The sequence below is a fragment of the Onychomys torridus genome, chromosome X (assembly GCF_903995425.1).
Source record: "Onychomys torridus chromosome X, mOncTor1.1, whole genome shotgun sequence".
NCBI classification, from domain to species: domain Eukaryota; kingdom Metazoa; phylum Chordata; class Mammalia; order Rodentia; family Cricetidae; genus Onychomys; species Onychomys torridus.
This window is the reverse complement of record NC_050466.1, coordinates 116,963,721-116,981,063: the sequence shown is the minus strand read 5'-3', so window position 1 is coordinate 116,981,063 and position 17,343 is coordinate 116,963,721.

The following is a 17,343-nucleotide window of genomic DNA, read 5'->3' as shown; positions in this document are numbered from 1 at the left end:
AAGTTTTCACAGTTTGCACTGTTATATTACTTTAACTAGACAAATATGTGCTTCATTTGTTTATGGTGTATATTTAACAATGTAAAGATGTGTTGCTTTGCCCACCTTAGGCACATCATTGGTCCAATAAAAGCTGAATGGACAATAGCTTTACAGTAGAGGGATAGGTGGGGCTGGTGGGCAGAGAGAATAAGAAGGGAAAGAGAAAGAATGAGAGGAGGGAGAAAGACAAGGAGACACCTGGAGTCAGCCAGCCAGTCAGCTGCCAGACAGACAGACATGGAGTAGGACATACAGAATGAAAGAAAGGTAAAAAGCCCCAAGACAAAACAGATAAAGAAAAACAGGTTAAAATAAATTCTAAGAGCTAGTGGGACAGGGATAAGGTAAGGCTGAGCACACATAACTAATATTAAGTCTCTGTGTCATGATTTGGGGGCTGGCAGTCCAAGAATGCCTTCTACACTGCACCATGGTAAGTTTTGATTTATATGCAGGTGGGTGGCAAGTGGGTCTTTTCACAACTCTCTCCATGTTTCCTTCTTGTTTTTCTGCCTCCCTGCATTGTGTAAGGAGCTATATAAGGAGTGTTATAAAAATTAGCTCCTGCTGGAGATCATGAAGGTAATCCTGTCTGAAGAAGCATGTGCTCCATGTCCATGTTCTTGAGGGAGGGCCTTCAGACATTGGCTTTCACTACCAAAAAACAGAGCACACCTTTTCACTCTTTGGACAGTTCTGTGAGACCTTTCACAGAGAGAGGTGGTAAGTTTTTTGCACCCTGAAGGCCTCTCTGCCAGTGCAGCAGACTGAATCAGGAAAATCCCAGGTTTAATAGGTAAAGCGTTCCTGGGTGATTCTCTGTCCCCTCAGAGAGAAGAACGGGATGAGAGACTGGAAGAACCACTTGTCTGTTTTCTGGGATACAGTTTATTTACCCTGTGGGAGTGGTCTTGAGCCTCTCTGGGGGAGGAGCTGTGTTTGGCGGGCTTTGAAGGGGCAGGTTTAGGGGAAAAGATAGGGGAGGGGAGTTGAAGTGGATTTTCCACCAGACTCCTTCCAAACATTCTAGATTCTTTGGGTATAGGGATGTCAGAGTGCCAGGGTGTGGCGAGCCACAAGAACATATTATAGAGATTCAGCTGTGTATTAAAGCTATAGTTTGACCTGCCAAGGGTCTGTCAAAAGGCAAGCCTTTTATTATGAGTATTTGGTGTTGTCCAGCTTTTAATATTTCAGCTGACTTCTGCTATGAAATTCTTGCATGCCCAAATATTGCCAGACCATTTGGCAAATAGTTCAGCTGCTCAGACTACTGAACTTCTAGGTAACTAACTCCCCCACTGAGCCTGGGAGACAAGATGGCTGGAGATGCATAGCTTTGTTTCTTGTGCTAATGAAGCTCAAACCATCCCCCCACCCCCTTGCCTTGAGGCCTAGTGGCTCTCCAGAGCAATTGACTGAGAACAAAAGAGGTTTTTACACTTCAAGGTGGAAGGTAGGGTGGAACAACATTCCTGAGGAGGCAGAGAACAGCATGGCCAGGCGAAGGAGGACAGGAATTTTCTGTGGAGCCAGACAGAATGGCATGACCAGGGAGAAGAGAAGAACACAGAGGTTTTCTAGATGGTAAGGCAGAACTCTTGCAGAGTTCACCAGTGCCAGGAGTAGAGAGCAAATAGAGATGGAGGGTGAGGAAACAGAGGACCAAGATGAGGCTGGAAACATAAGAGCTTAGTTGATAGCAGGACTATGAGATGGCAGTAAAAGAGAGGACAAAAGAGAACTGAGTGTCAGGATGGAACTGAAGCTATGCAGACAGGATTTCATCCCAGAGAAATAAAGTAGACGGACAAGGAGCTTGGTGATCTAGATTTATTCCTGTCCCGAATATCTGGCGGAGATGTTGTTAGTTATTATGGCACTCTTACCCCATAAGGAACACATCCCGAACACAAATCCACAGAAGACCTGTTTATTAATATAGGATAGGAAGAGATGTGACAGGCCTGTATGAAACACACACATGAGTGAGGAGAGGAGAGGAGAGGAGAGGAGAGGAGAGGAGAGGAGAGGAGAGGAGAGGAGAGGAGAGGAGAGGAGAGGAGAGAGACCTGGGCAAAATGGAGCCGGCTTTTTAAAGAGTGAGCCACGCATGCGTACAGGACCGTATGTGGCTACTCCACACATGTGCGTAGATTACATGGCGGTGCGCGCTTTATGCAACCATTCCTAGTCACGCGAGATGTTCTGACCTGGAAATGTCTATTTTTGACCGGAAATAACTAGGCGGTCCGCCGGGAAAGCCCAACCGTGTGGACATGTTGTGATTTCCTATCAGCTGTAGCTATGTAGATTAAATTTTGTCTTAGCTAAATAAAATTAACAGACATAAGAGCATAGTGTATGTACATTTTTTTCCCTCAGATATCCCACACTGAATGTAATATCTGACCTGAACCCTGGGTAATCCATACCAGGGGTTTGAGGTGGAGCTCCCATTCAAACATTTGAGATTCTTTGAGTATAGGGGCACCAGTTCAACTCTGACTACTTCCTGCAGGCATGGGACTGTGGGGAAGAGGACACAGGAGTTGGTGGGCTCACATTCAGCAGGAGGTGTGAGGGGAGGAGCATCCAGTTAATTGTCATCCTGGAGACCTCAGGCATCTGTTTCTTTCTATTTTTTTTTTTGTTTTTTCGAGACAGGGTTTCTCTGTGTAGCTTTGCACCTTTTTCCTGGAACTCACTTGGTAGCCCAGGCTGGCCTTGAACTCACAGAGATCCGCCTGGCTCTGCCTCTCGAGTGCTGGGATTAAAGGTGTGTGCCACCAACACCCGGCCCATCTTTTTCTTAAGGAAGCAGAGAAGACAAGTTTTTAGGAAAAAAAAAAAGATTATTAACTTCTACCCTAGTTGTACTGTACAGAGCAGAAGAGCAGATAGGCCCATTAGTGGGACATCTTGGAAAACCGGAGGGTGGAGGGTCCCAGCTGCTGGACAGACCAGGTATCCTGAATAGGTGCCCACTTGAATCTGGAGAGATGGTACCAGCATGGATGTCCCAGGAGCTTGGCAGCCAAGGGGGTGGTGAGGATCACAGTATGAACGAAGAAGAGACCTCAGAAGAGAAAGGTAGGGGAGGTACCTGGCCAGTGGAGGAGTTTGGGCCAGGAGGTAGTGATTGAGGAGGAAGGGCCTTCTGTAAAGGAGCTCAAAAGGGCTCAAATCTGTAGGAGAGTGTGGGGTGGCCCAGAGGCAGGTAAGGTCAATGGGGAGAAGGGAGGGCCAGGATAACCTGAGTTCAATGGAGAGCTTGGTGAGCTGTGGTTTGATGAGTCCATTGGCCTTCTCACCCTTTCCTGAGGATAAAGGTGTCAACCATAGTTAGGAGGTAACGGGGTTCTAGATTAGGTGTGGCCATGTGAGTGAAGTCTACCTGCCAATCCTCACCTGGTTGGTGTCCTCGAAGCTGGTGCAGAGGCTGACATATCTGGAGGGCCCCTGTAAATGGGCCTGTGAAATACTCAGGAGAGTATGGGGGCCAAGGTGAGTGTGGCCCCCAAAAGACTGAGAACATGTCGACCAAGCAGAGGTGCAGGGCAAGCAGGTAAGACCAGAAAAAAAGAGTGTGAGAAGAATCGCCCTGCAAGAATGCAGGGAAGTGTCAGGGTCTTAAGTGGGAAGGAAGGGATCCTATCCACCCCCCACCCCCCCCCCCCCCCACCCCCCACCCCCCATGACAGAAATTGCTAAGGGAACTGTAGGACCTGAGTGAGATGTCAAAACAGAATAGGTAGCTCCCATTGTTATCTTACCCTGTGAGGAAATGTCACAAACGCGACAAGATCCACTAACAAGAGTTTTTATTAAGATAGGAAAGAAAGAGACAGACATGAACAGGACTGTGGAAAACACACGTGGTCAAGGGAAAGAGTGAGGCCTGGGAACATGGCGCCGGCTTATAACGGATGGGTTGCGCCTGTGTAAATGAACCCATGTGGCTACTCTATGCATGCACATAGATCACATGGCTGCACGTGCTTTACGCAACCATGCAAAGCCACGGGGTCCTGGTCACGGGAGACGTTTTGACCTGGAAATGGTTATTTTGAACCAGAAATAGTTAGGCAGAAGTGTCTAGGTCCACCAGGCATGCCCAACCATGGGGGCATGTTGTGAATTCATATCACCCCTGTCCAAAAGAAAGTCAATGGACTTGTTCGTTACCTGCAGCATCAATCGCCCTAGGCTTCAAGAGGGCAATGGGAGTCAGCAGGTCTAGGCCATATCAGTTCTCCGTTAGGCTTACGAGTTCTCAGTTGCCAGAGTTGGTGAGGCTGGACCTCCATGGCATGGCATAGAGGACAAGCCTGCACAGGAGCATTCTGATTTCCAGTGCCCAGGTTGTTGGCAGACAGGGTATGTGTTAGTATTTAAGCGACGCTAGGAACACGTCCCGAACACGACAAGACCACAGAAGAGTTTTATTAAAGAGGATAGAGGTGACAGGCCTGTGTGAAACACATGTGGGTGAGGAGATAAGGGGGCTCATGCAAGATGGCACCGGCTTTTTAAAGGTTGGGCCACGCATGCGTACAGGGACTCCTGTGGGTACTCCACGCATGCACATAGATTACATGGCTGCGCGCGTGCTTTACGCAACCACGTAAGGCCACAGAGTCCCAGTCCTGCGAGATGTCTGACCCGGAGATGGCTATTCTACACCAGAAATAGTTAGGCGGTCCGCCGGGGAAGCCCAACCTTGTGAACATGTAATTATCTGTCAGTATGACCTCCTGGGCATCTGGGGATCAGGGCAATACCGTGACCAGTGGCCCTGCTTGCCACATTTGAAGCAAGTTTTTGGCAGAATTGACTTGAGCTGAGCTCTAGCAAGATGGAGCCTTGTGGCCAACTTCCCCTATACTCCTTGTGGGGGCCCTGGTGGCCTCAGAGCAGCTGCTAAGGTTTGGGCTTGGAGCAGATTCTGTTGCAGCCTTGTCTGTTGGGTTGACTTGGCTATCATTCTCAAGCATTAAAAACTTTAAAAGGCGCCGGGGCAGTGGTGGCACACGCCTTTAGCACTTGGGAGGCAGAGGCAGGCGGATCTCTGTGAGTTCGAGGTCAGTCTGGACTACAGAGTGAGTTCCAGGAAAGGCGCAAAGCTACACAGAGAAACCCTGTCTCAAAAAACCAAAAAAAAAAAAAAATTAATAAATAAAACAAAACAAAACTTTAAAAGCCATTTTCACCAATTCCCATAAGGGATTTGGGGCATACTCTTCAGCCTTTTTAAATTTTCTCCAATATCTGGCACTGAATGATAAATGAAATAGGTAGAAAGGCAGGAATCTGGTGAGACAGACTATAAGAAGCTGGGGAAGATTTGGGGGCATTAGGCCATTGTACATGTTGAGGCAATGGGAGATAGGGGTGAGCAGTGGGGTAAGTGGGGACAGGAAGAAGGGTAAGGAGGAGGAATTCGGTCTTAGATTTGTGGCCCCAGAGGAGGGGGTTGGGCAGGTAGAGTTGGGGAAGTGAGGGAGGGGTCAGTGTCTCCAGCAATGAATGGACAGGTGCTGTGAGACATTGACCCCTGCAGAACGCAAAAACATGGATGTAGGGCAGTTCTGTGGCCCCAATTTGAATAGATTTTGTAAAAGACCCTGAAGGGGCATTTGGAGATCAGGCTTCAAATGGCAAGTGCTGTTTCTCAAATCTATGCTGGGGACTCAACGGCTAGCACAATGCACCTACTTTGGTAAGTCTTGGGTTAAAAAATGGGTGTGTGTGGGAAATTCCCTTCAACAGAATGTCTTTTGGAGAAGGGGTCCCATAGAACAAAGGCAGCCCTTTGCCAGAATGGGTCAGGTGGAGCAAAGGCAGCCCTGTGCTCCGGAACTGGTCAGGGGCCTGGCGTGGCTGAATCTTTGGCAAGACACCCCACAAAAATGTAAGGCCCTTGGCCTCCTAGGCAAGGACTTGGAAGGGGCAACTCACCCAGTCGAGAGTTGATCTTAGGCTGGCAGAGAGCAGGTGTTGGAGAGCGGGGTGTTTTCCCACCACGTAGCCCTGGGCCAGTGGGGAAAAATCAGCCCTCCCCACCTCGCTGGAACCTCCAGATAAATCTTTGCACCCTGAAGGCCTCTCTGCTGATGCAGCAAACCCAATCAGACCGAATGAGGAAAAGCCCAGGTTTAATAGGCAAACCGTTCCTAGGTGATTCCCCAGCCCCTCAGAGAGGAGACCAGGATGAGAGACTGGAAGAACCAGTGTCTGCTTTCTGGGATGCAGCTTATATACCCTGTGGGAGTGGTCTTGAGCCTCTCTGGGGGAGGAGCTATGTTTGGCAGGCTTTGAAGGAGCAGGTTTAGGAAAAGAGATGGGGGAGGGGAGTTGAGGTGGCTCTTCCACCAGACTCCTTCCAAATAGGAGGCAAGTAGGCAAATTCTAGGCAGGTGTTAAAAATGAGAAACCTGCAAAAATTTGTTTCCTGCCTCATGGATTTCCTCCATTTCTGTAATGCTCGTGCTTTAAACAATAAACAGGCACACTTTCTGAAATTCACTTAATAGTGGTACAGAGTTTTCCAGTTACAGGCCTGTAAATTATGACAGATGCAGTCCTACATGTTGACAAGTTATGCTTGTACTTCATTGTGTTTGGAGTAATTACCCACTAGTTAACACTTTTCAGATTTTATGTGAGTTTACATAGTTATGTGATGGAGCATAAATTTCAAGAAAATATGAACTGAGGGGATAGTTTTTATTGCATAGAGAATAATGCCAACTTTGTTCTTAGATGTAAGAACTCAGTGGTCAGACAAGTTTCTGTAACTCAATTCTCAGTCATACCAAGTAGAGAACAGAACCCCATTGCACATTTGCTAGTCTCCTTGTAAGAAATGATGATGATCTCACATGAGATGGAGCACTCACATTATTGAGTTTAATTCAGGGTCTCTGAACTGCTAGACATCCCTTCAGTGACCATGGAATCCATGGCATGACCTAGTCAATTCTATTTGCCTTTCTATCAATTCCCACAGTTCCATTTGTTCAGGTGCTCTTGTGCTCTCTCACTCTCTCTGTCTCTCTCTCTCTCTCTCTCTCTCTCTCTCTCTCTCTCTCTCTCTCTGTGTGTGTGTGTGTGTGTGTGTGTGTGTGTGTGTGTGTGTGATATATATATAGAGAGAGTGACTGACAGAGGGAGAGGGAGAGAGGGAGGGGGGAGGGAGAGCGTGATCTACAAATATTTTCTTAGGAGAAGTTCTTGCTTGGAAGCATTTAATGACATAACATGCATAACATAATATCCACCTAGGAAGGTGGATAGTGGGGTAGGGGTACAACATATATTTCTATACACTGTTTTCCCCTTTATTTTTATTTTATGATTATGGGTGTTTTGCCTACATGTATGCCTATGTACCACACATGTGCAATGCCCAAAGATTCCAGAAGAGGGCATAGGATCTCCTGGGACTAGAGTTACGAGCGGTTGTGAGCTGTGGGGTACTGGGAATTGAACCCAGGTCTTCTGGAAGAGCAGCCAGTGCTCTTAAATGTTGAGCCAGCTCTCTAGCCCTGTACACTGTTTTTTTTCTTTTCTTTTCTTTTCTTTTTTTTTTTTTTTTGAAGCTGAGGATCAAACCCAGGGCCTTGGGCTTGCTAGGCAAGCGCTCTACCACTGAGCTAAATCCCCAACCCCTGTACATTGTTTTTAAGCATATCAATATGCGTATGTATTTCTTATTGCCATATAAAACATTTTTATCCTATACATACATTCCTGTGTGTATATGTTTCATATAAATTGAATCATAATATAGGTCGTACCCTTTAATACCCATTGCATTTCCATTGTACTAGTTATTGAAATGCATCTGCATGTAACCATTACTTACGCTGTACATTTTTGTAGGATTTTCACTGCTTTCTCATTCCAGACATTTTTGGCTTGGTTATAGTTTATTGCTGGGATAAAACACCATAACTAAAAGCCACTTGGCAAGGAATTGGCTTATCTGGTTTGCACTTCCACATCACAATCTATCTTCGAAGGAAGTAAGGGCAGGAATATTGAAGCAGGAGTTGAAGCTGAGATCATGGAGGAGTGCTCCTTACTGGCTTGCCTCTTTATGGCTTGCTCAGCTTGATTTCTTTTCTTTCTTTCTTTCTTTCTTTCTTTTTTTTCCTGAGAAAGGGTTTCTCTGTGTAGCTTTGTGCCCTTCTTGGAACTCACTCTGTAGCCAGGCTGGCCTCGAACTCACAGAGATCCACCTGGCTCTGCCTCCTGAGGCCTGGGATTAAAGGTGTGTGCCACCCTGCCCGGCTCAGCTTGATATCTTCTAGCACCCCAGCCCAGGGCACTCCCATGTCATCAACCAAGAAAATTGGCCATCAACCCTGAAGGCCAATTGGGTGGGTACATTTCTCCAATTGAGGTTTCCTCTTCCAAAATGACTCTAGCTTGTTTTAAATTGACATAACACTAGCTGGCACAACATTGTTGGTTTACATACTGATTGTGTGAATGTGGAGTCCTCTGAAAACAGCAAATAGCAGCCATAGCCCAAAAGGTCCAGTTATATTTTCTCTGTTCATTTTCCTGGGCTTGAGAACACACTAGTTCATGAGAATGTGAGGGCTGGTGGAGCTATGGGTTATGAAATTCACATGGGAACAGTTCCAAGAAAATACTTCCCTCTACGTTACCTCAGTACCTTCTGGCTCATCACATACAAAGACATCAAGGTCATAGACAGCTTGAATAGGGGATATGTCTTACAGGGGTTTCATGTGAGGGTAAATGTGAACTAATCCCTGCCTCATCGTGGCCTAGGAATCTCCGTGTGGAAGGAACTCCAGAAGCAACTAGGGGAACTCTGGGGAAGTGCCTTTATGATGTCCTTTTTTAGCTGGAATCTCCAGATGATGTGTGAATGTCCTGAAAATACTCTAGGCTCCAGTGTACTGATTTCTAGTCTTAACCATTTCTTCCCAAATTGTGTTTCTTACCTGTTACTCTTACTCCTGGGACAGCTGCTTAATGCCCCACTCAGTACTATACAGTTGCTACTTTTGCAAATGTGGATTCAGTTTGTCCTGTTTGATTTCATAGAAAGCTTTAATAGATCATTCCCAGAATGATGACAGAATTTACCTCCATACCCTGACCCTTGTGATGCCACTGCCCTGTAAGCCCTGTTCTATAGAAAGCTGGTGACTGGAGTGAACACTTTGTTTCCTCAGTGATCACATCCAAGAGTACAAACTTCGAACATGCAAGGTTTGACACTGTCCACTCTTAACGGGGGGGGGGGGGTGTGGTATCTCAGTCCTAGTAATCAATCATATAAGGTCAGGAGGATGCACTTGCAGCCAAGTATGTCTTTGATTTCAAAAGGCTTTGATCTCACAATGATTTCCTGGGAGCTCCTGTAGTATCACAACAAAGCATATTCATAATCTTCCAGCAGCCCTATCTGAAAGGCTGCAGACCCTGGAGTGTCCAGTCAGTTATCTCAAGGTCCTGCCTATTCTCCTGGAAGGCCCCAGTGTCCTCCCTCTAATCTGGCTGAACTCCCTGGCCCCTTCCTCCTTTCCACCCCGGAAGCCCTGTTTGATTTTGAGAACAAACTGACTAGTCCAATGAGGCCTTCCTCTTCTTTAGTAAGAGGCTCTGTAGGGCTCTGCAGAGGTCACATAAGTTCCACAAGAACCTGGAACTAATTCAGTGATGGCTGTGACCTCTCCACTCCCTGGGTCACTGGAAGAAAGGGGAGGAACAGATGTTTAGTAAACATCTGTATGCTGTGTCCTTACATGGTTTGGATCACAAAACCCTGACTAGAGGCAGTGAGGGAACGAAGCAAGAACATAGAAAAGCTGTGATTGGCTGGACTTGGATCACTGATGGATAAATCTCAGCACTCCAGAAACTCAGTGTGTTTATTATGTATAGTTTAACCGGGAGGCAGAGTTATTACATTAAGATAAAAGGAAGGAGAGTTATTGTATACATTGAACAAGGAGGCAGGACTAGCTATTTTCACTAGGAACATTCTACAGGTTAGCAGTCTTCAGGCTGAAAGCATCGGGGGAAGGAAGCTACAGTGGACATCTTATGCACACACCATCCACAGCCACATTCAGACCAGATGAAGGCTTTGCCATCTCTCTGAGCCTTACCTGGAAAAGTCTTCTCCAATCCCACAGGTCTGAGACACTGGGGTCCTTGACATGAGTGTACCCCTGTCAAACAATACATATGACTTGGGATTTCACTGCCACCCTACACCTGTATGAAGGGGCAGGAGATGGAATTCACCCTGCAGTGGCTCTGGCATTGGGGCCTAGGAAGAGCTCCTGCCATTCTACTCCAGTGTCCTATCCTAAACACCCACAGTCACCTTTCTGGAGCTTCTGCGGTGAGGGGCTAAGAAGGACCCCCAGGACCTATGACTATCTGATGTGATTACAAAAGGATATGGCAGGGTACAAAAGAGGCACAACTAGTCAGTGGGTGAGAATACTACCCCAACTCCACTGTACTGGAAAAGAGAGGAGTGTGTGTTTATTTCTTATATTCCCCATACTCACTAAGACTTGGTGATACTACTGAAGCTTAAAAAATAACATTCCTGTGAAACATGGAGTTGTTGGGCTGGGAAGGAGGCAAACAGGCAAAGTGAATAATGAACCAAAAAAAAAAAAAATCAGATGGAGAGAAAATGTCCAGGGCTTCTTAGACCCTTAACCTGTGTCAAAGAAATGTGGTCATATGGTAAGAATGCATGGTTTCTGGGGTTTGGAGGGGGTGAGTGGCATGGTCTTTTAAAACCTACATTTGTAATAGGATCGAAGCCTGATGATTTAGTACGTCAAATTGGATGAGACACATTAATAAGATATTTGATCAAACACTTTAACTATTTCCACAAGGGTATTTTCAGATGAGATTAGCATTTAAATCACTAGGCCTTCCTTAAGTATATCAGCCTCAATAATATAGGTGAGCCAATCCACCAATTAAAGGCTGTCAGAGAGGAAAAGCCCGGCTGACCTCTGTTTGGAATTCTGCCAGCAGGCTGCCTTCAGCTTGCATGCAGATGCAGTTCTTCGGTGGACCTTTGCCCAGCCAGCCTTCCCTATAGATTTTGATGAGGTTCTACTATTGTCTAAGTAGATTCCTTAAACTGCACAATTATATGAATGCACACACATGTGCTTCTTATGGATTTGCTTCTCTGGAAAAATCCCAGAATGAAAACACCATGCAATTGGTGCTTAAATGATGCTTAAATTGTTAACTTTTAGGTGGCACTTGGAATAGCAAGAAACTTAAGAATCTCTACGATGTTGAGTAGGTGGACTCATCTGTAACAATGTTAATTCTAATATTATTCTTGAAAGAAACACTAGTGAAAATCTAAATCTTCAGCAACGGTTGTCAAAACAAACAAACAGCATAGGGCTGGGGAGATAGCTCAGTGGGTAAGAGCACTGGCTTTGAAGGCATGCGGATCTGAGTTCAAAGCTCCAGCATCCACATAAGTAATACTGGGTGCAGTTATGCTCCCAGACTATGGGTTGCTGGCTGGTTTTGTGTCAACTTGACACAAGCTAGGGTCATCAAAGAAGAAGGAGTTGAGGAAATACCTCCATGAGATTCAACTGTAAGGCATTGTCTCAATTAGTGATCAATAGGGGAGGGCCAAGCCCATGATGGGTCGTGCCATCCCTGGGCAGGTAATCCAGGGTTCTATAAGAAAGCAGACTAAGTAAGCATGGGAAGCAAGCTAGTAAGCAGCATCCCTTTGTGACCTCTGCTTCAGCTCCTGCCTCCAGGTTCCTGCCTTGTTTGAATTCCTGTTCTGACTTCCTTCAATGATGAACAACAATATGGAAGTGTAAGTCAAATAAACCCCTTCCTCCTCAATTTGCTTTTTGGTCATGGTGTTTAATTGTAGCAATAGAAACCCTAACACACATGCATGTGTGCACATATACACATACATACTATACACATATATACTACACAGAGAGACAGAGACAGAAAGAGAGAATTAAAAAATAAAATGATAAATGAGATAATGGTTTATCCAACTCTAATGACCTGAGTTTGATTCCTAAGGCTCACATGGTGGAAGAAAAGAACTCTTCCAAATTGTCCTCCAACCTCTATGCACTTACAATGGTGTGCCCACCCCAACTTTACACTTAACGTAATAACAATTTAGAATTAAGAAAATATATTATGGTTCATTCTTACAGGGGAATTATTTGTAGCAGAGAAAACAAATACCCTAAACCTAAAAATCAAATTATATATAAATCTGAAAGTGCAATATTAAATTATTAAGTGGTGCTTCAGAGCCCCTACAGTATGAAATTTTATATATAATATAAACTATCTGGGGATGCTTTTACTCATAGTGTAAATATAAAGCAAAATATGAATAACCTCATTCTACTTCCAAGTTACATCAGTAGATAAAGGAAAGACAATGTGCAATTCAGGGGGTGGATTCAAAGCATTTGCCAAGTTTGTTATCCTAAGTACTGAGCACTTGCAACTGCATTTTACACCTTTCAATGGCATTCATATGTTTACTATGTCTGATAAATAACAATGATTTTTAGGGACTGAAGGCTTTTTTTCACAAATCTAGTGTATACCCATTTTACCAAATGACTGAAATGCAGTTGGTTACAAGACAGAAGTATCAACAACCAGAAATCTCACCATAACTGAGGAAAATAAGAACATCTTGCTGTTTCCCTCTCTTGTTTTTTTGGTAGCCTGAATATGTGCATATATTACGTGCATGCTGATGCATTATGTGCACGCTACAAGGACATTTTTTTATAATGGTGATATGGATGCAGTTTATGCTATCTTGTCCTCTTTGTATTGTAATGTTAAGTCATTTGGCATGGGAAAGCATTGAGGTCTGGTTTTGTCAAAAAAAAAAAAAAAAAAAAAAAACAAAAACAAAAACTTGATAGCTGTCCCTGTCCCTTGTCTTTAATCAAGCATTCAAATACACTGGTAGGCAAATGCCACATCTATTTCATATTAAATGATATTATCAGAGTCTGCTAAACAGCTCTCTATGCTCTTCCTTTAATCTGAATGCCATCCAGTCTGTTCCAGACAGCGATTGCAGCAGCACAGACAATAATTCCATTGCCTGGCAATGCAAACCTCACCCGTATGACTCACCTTCTGAACGGCCTCACAGTGTAATAATAATCACAGTGAATGATGAAAATGTTTAATACTGGCTACAAGATGCCAAGCTAGCCTCTGAATGCTTTTAATGTCATCATTCAATTTCTCCCAAGAGCTCAAAGGAGCAGATACTGTTCCAATTCCTACTTAGAACAAAATGGAGTTTTTGGTGGGTTTTCTTTATCATAAATACAATACATACTTATTTTACAGAGTTAACGATACTCTGAGAAGGAAAATGGAGTACTTAAGACCACGAAACCCACCACTGCTCTGTGGCTCTCTAGATCAAATTCACAAGTATCTCATCTTTTTTGTTTGTTTGTTTGTTTCGTTTTTTGAGACAGGGTTTCTCTGTAGCTTTGGAGTCTGTCCTGGACTAGCTCTGTAGACCAGGCTGGACTCGAACTCACAGAGATCCACCTCTGCCTCCCAAGTGCTGGGATTGCAGGTGTGTGCTACCACCTCCCGGAACAAGTATCTCATCTTAAAGGCTATGTCCTACTCTTTTTATGTTTAGTGTCTTCCAGTGTTAGTGGTAAGGCCATTCCAGGAAAAGGGACTCCTCCAAGGTCCTGTTGTTGTTCAGCATGGACACAGATACAATTTGTTTTCATTTATGACCCCTTTTAAAGGCTTGGCTGCAAACTAGAAGGGAAATAAGGAGCCTGGAAACCATCTAAAAAATTAAATTTATTTTTTCTTTTCCAAACTTCCTCAGTTCATCTCACAACACAGAAATGACCAATACTAGTGCTGCTTAGCTTATTCTGAGTTTCAAATAAAACAAACACCGTATCTGTCAGAAATAAGACCTAAAAGTACAGTCATGAAAGACACATACATGTGATGGGGCAGGCGGGTGTCCCAGCAAGTGGGCCGAGTGTGGCCCAGAGCCCCTCTCTGTGCGTTTGTGAAGTGCTGGGTCCCCAGGAGGGGAAGGAATTTGCATCTCATGGGCACCAGATATAGTGGCAATTGATAAGGCAATCCCATGTAGTTTATCTGGTAATTAAAAGAGTTTTATTTCAGAGGTAACTTACAGTCAATAAGGGGTCAGTTACAGGATCTGGAAGAGATGAGGTACAGTTCAGCATAGTTCTCTGGAGAACTCTGACTTGGTCTGCAATCCAGCATCTAGGATCACAAGGAGCCAAGAGAGCAAGCATGTATGCATCTCAGGTCTTAAGGGGTCTCGCTTGGCCATGCCCCAGGGGCAGGTCATAGGCAGGTGTGGCAGCTACTTGTTGCCACACTAGCGGCAGTGCTTCAAGGTCAAGGCTGGAACAGCTACTCAGTACACTTTGTAGGTGTTCAAGATACTTTTCATTGTTGACATTACTCAGATCAGGATACAGGAGTTATGGGAAGCTAAAAAAAAAGAAAAAAAGAAAAAAAAAAGGTTTGGGCAAGTATCTCAGTGGTAGAGTACTTGTCTAGTATACACAAAACTCTGTGTTCAATCACCAGCACCCAAGGAGTGAAAAAAGAAGTTAAAGTTATTTTCCCAGGATAGGAGCCTCATAAATGAGTGCTTAGAACTTCAAACCTGCAATCATGAAGTATTTTTTGCTCTGCTGTCTGCAATGAGTCAATGAGCCTAGACACATAGCTTAGGACTTCTCCTTAATCATCAGCCTTACTTCTTATCTACTTATCAAGATCTTGTCTTAATATCTATACAGTCAAATTTGAAAGTATAAAGTATGAAAAAAGCTCAGAGAAAATAGTCATCAACATTGCAGATATTGGGTTAATATTTCTACATCTCTTAACAGAGAAATTGCCCACAATTGAGTCACAATGTTATGTAAATTCCAATTCAATGTTTGGAAACATACCTAATGATATTATAAGTGATAAAATGCTAAATGAGCTCTAATAGTACACAAAACAGATAAAGAATAACATCATCCCTTTTTCTCTTTCTGCTCTCTTCCCTCCTCTCTGTCTGTTTCTCTCCCTTTCTCTCTCTCCCTCTCTCTCTCTCTCTCTCTCTCTCTCTCTCTCTCTCTCTCTCTCTCTCTCTCTTTCTCTCCCAATAAAGCTCTAGAAAGGTTAAAAAAATCATATGCAGAAGTCAACTGTTCTAAAATTTTTAGAACAATTCTGCCTTCACAGCTAAATAAATAGCTCGTCCTTTTGTTGTTACACACAGCATCAAGTGAAAGTGCATCAATATGATATTAACAATAAATAACACATATTAAGGCAGGGGAGCTTGCATGGTCCTCGAGGAGCTGCTGAAACTGTACTGACATGGTAGCATAATCCAGGATGAATATTGCTGAGATGGACCTTTAGGCATGACTGCTGGTGTTCAACTTTGTGTTTGCACAGAGTGTCTTTGTATTGTCATCTCATACTTCATGTCCAGGGTGCTGCTGGTGGACACAGAACAGGGGTCACAAAAAGCAGAAATCCAAGACATGAAGCAGGGACTCTCCAATGTCAATTTCTCGCACTAGTTTTTGCCAGATAAACCAGGATGGAGAATTCAGGGCACTGTCTTGTACCCCTGTGGAAATATGGAGAGCTCAGTTAGCTGAAGCATCAAGATTATAGGTGGTATGTTCTACACACTGCAATCAAGCTTGATATCTTGTTTATTTCCTAATAACCTTTCCTACAGCAGCAGATGAAAGAATAATAGTAAGTGGCACTGTTTGTGCTTTTCCTTCTTTGTCTAAAATGTCATTTGTTAGACAAGCAATTACTTAGTATGTATAAATTATGTCAAAAGCAGCACTACTATTTTTTCCAACATAATATTTTTATTGATTATTTGGGGATTTCGTATAATGCATCCTGAACACACTCATTTTCCATTCCTCCCAGGTCCACCCTCCCACCCTTATGGACCCCCCCACCCCCGCCGTCAACCAAAAATAAAAAGTGAAGAAAGAAAATCCATCAAGTCCAATTTGTGTTGCCCCTTAAAGATAACTGAGTCCTTTCCCAACTCCCTGCCAAAAGCCATCAACTATGAAGAATTACTCTTCAGCATCGTCATCATAATTTTTAAGGGCTCTCCTCAGTGGCTTCCTGTCTAGACTGTTTCCTTTTTCTTTGGTTGGGGAGAGGTTGTTGCAAAAGCCTTCAATGTCTCCTTCTCAATTAAGAGTCTGCAGTCATGTACACTACTGCAACAGATGTGCTTCACTGTTCACAACAGCCGGTGGCAGCATGGGTCATGACTTCCACCAACTGCACAGACCACAGACATCCACTTGGTCACAGGTGGCATCACGGACTTCATCATGACCTCTGGATGAAATACAGATCACAGACCTCAACATGGCCTCCAGTTGCTTCAGAGACCACAGAAATCAGCATTGTCTCCTACAGCAACCCATCTTCATAGACATCCACATTGTCTCTGGTGGCAGTACAGATCATAGATGTCAACATAGCCTCAGGCAGCAGAAGAGACCACAGACACCAGCATAACTCCCCGTGTGGCAGAGCAGAGACATGTGCATGGGCCCTGGTGGCAGGACAGACCACAGACAACCAACACGGCCTTCAGTGGCAGCCTAGGCCATGGACATCCACTTGTCCTCTGTTGGTAGTACAGGCCAAGAACATCAACATGGTCTCAGGTGGCAGCATAGACCACAGACATAAACATGGCCTCAGGCAGCAGCCCAGGCCACAGACATCCACATGTTCTCTGTTGACAGTATAGAACACCAACACTAACATGACCTCCAGCAGCAACACAGACCACTGACATCAACATGGCTCCTGGACATCAGCATGGCCCCCACAGCCATCATGGAGGAGGGACATCAACATGGCCTCTGGCAGCATCTCAGACTACAAACACTAACATGGCCTTAGGGGCCAGCACAGACCACAGACATCAACATGGCCTCCAGTGAGAATACAGACCATTAACATCACCTTGGCCCCCAACAGGAACACGGACCAAAAACATTCATATGGTCTCCAATAGCAGCAAGGCCCTTGGGCATCAATACAACCTGTGGTGGCAGCCTAGACCACTACGCCAGCACTGCCTGACTGTAGTCTGGACAGCATTGTGGCTTCTGGCGGCAGCATGGAACATGAAGATTTTTTTTTTTTGAGAAAGCC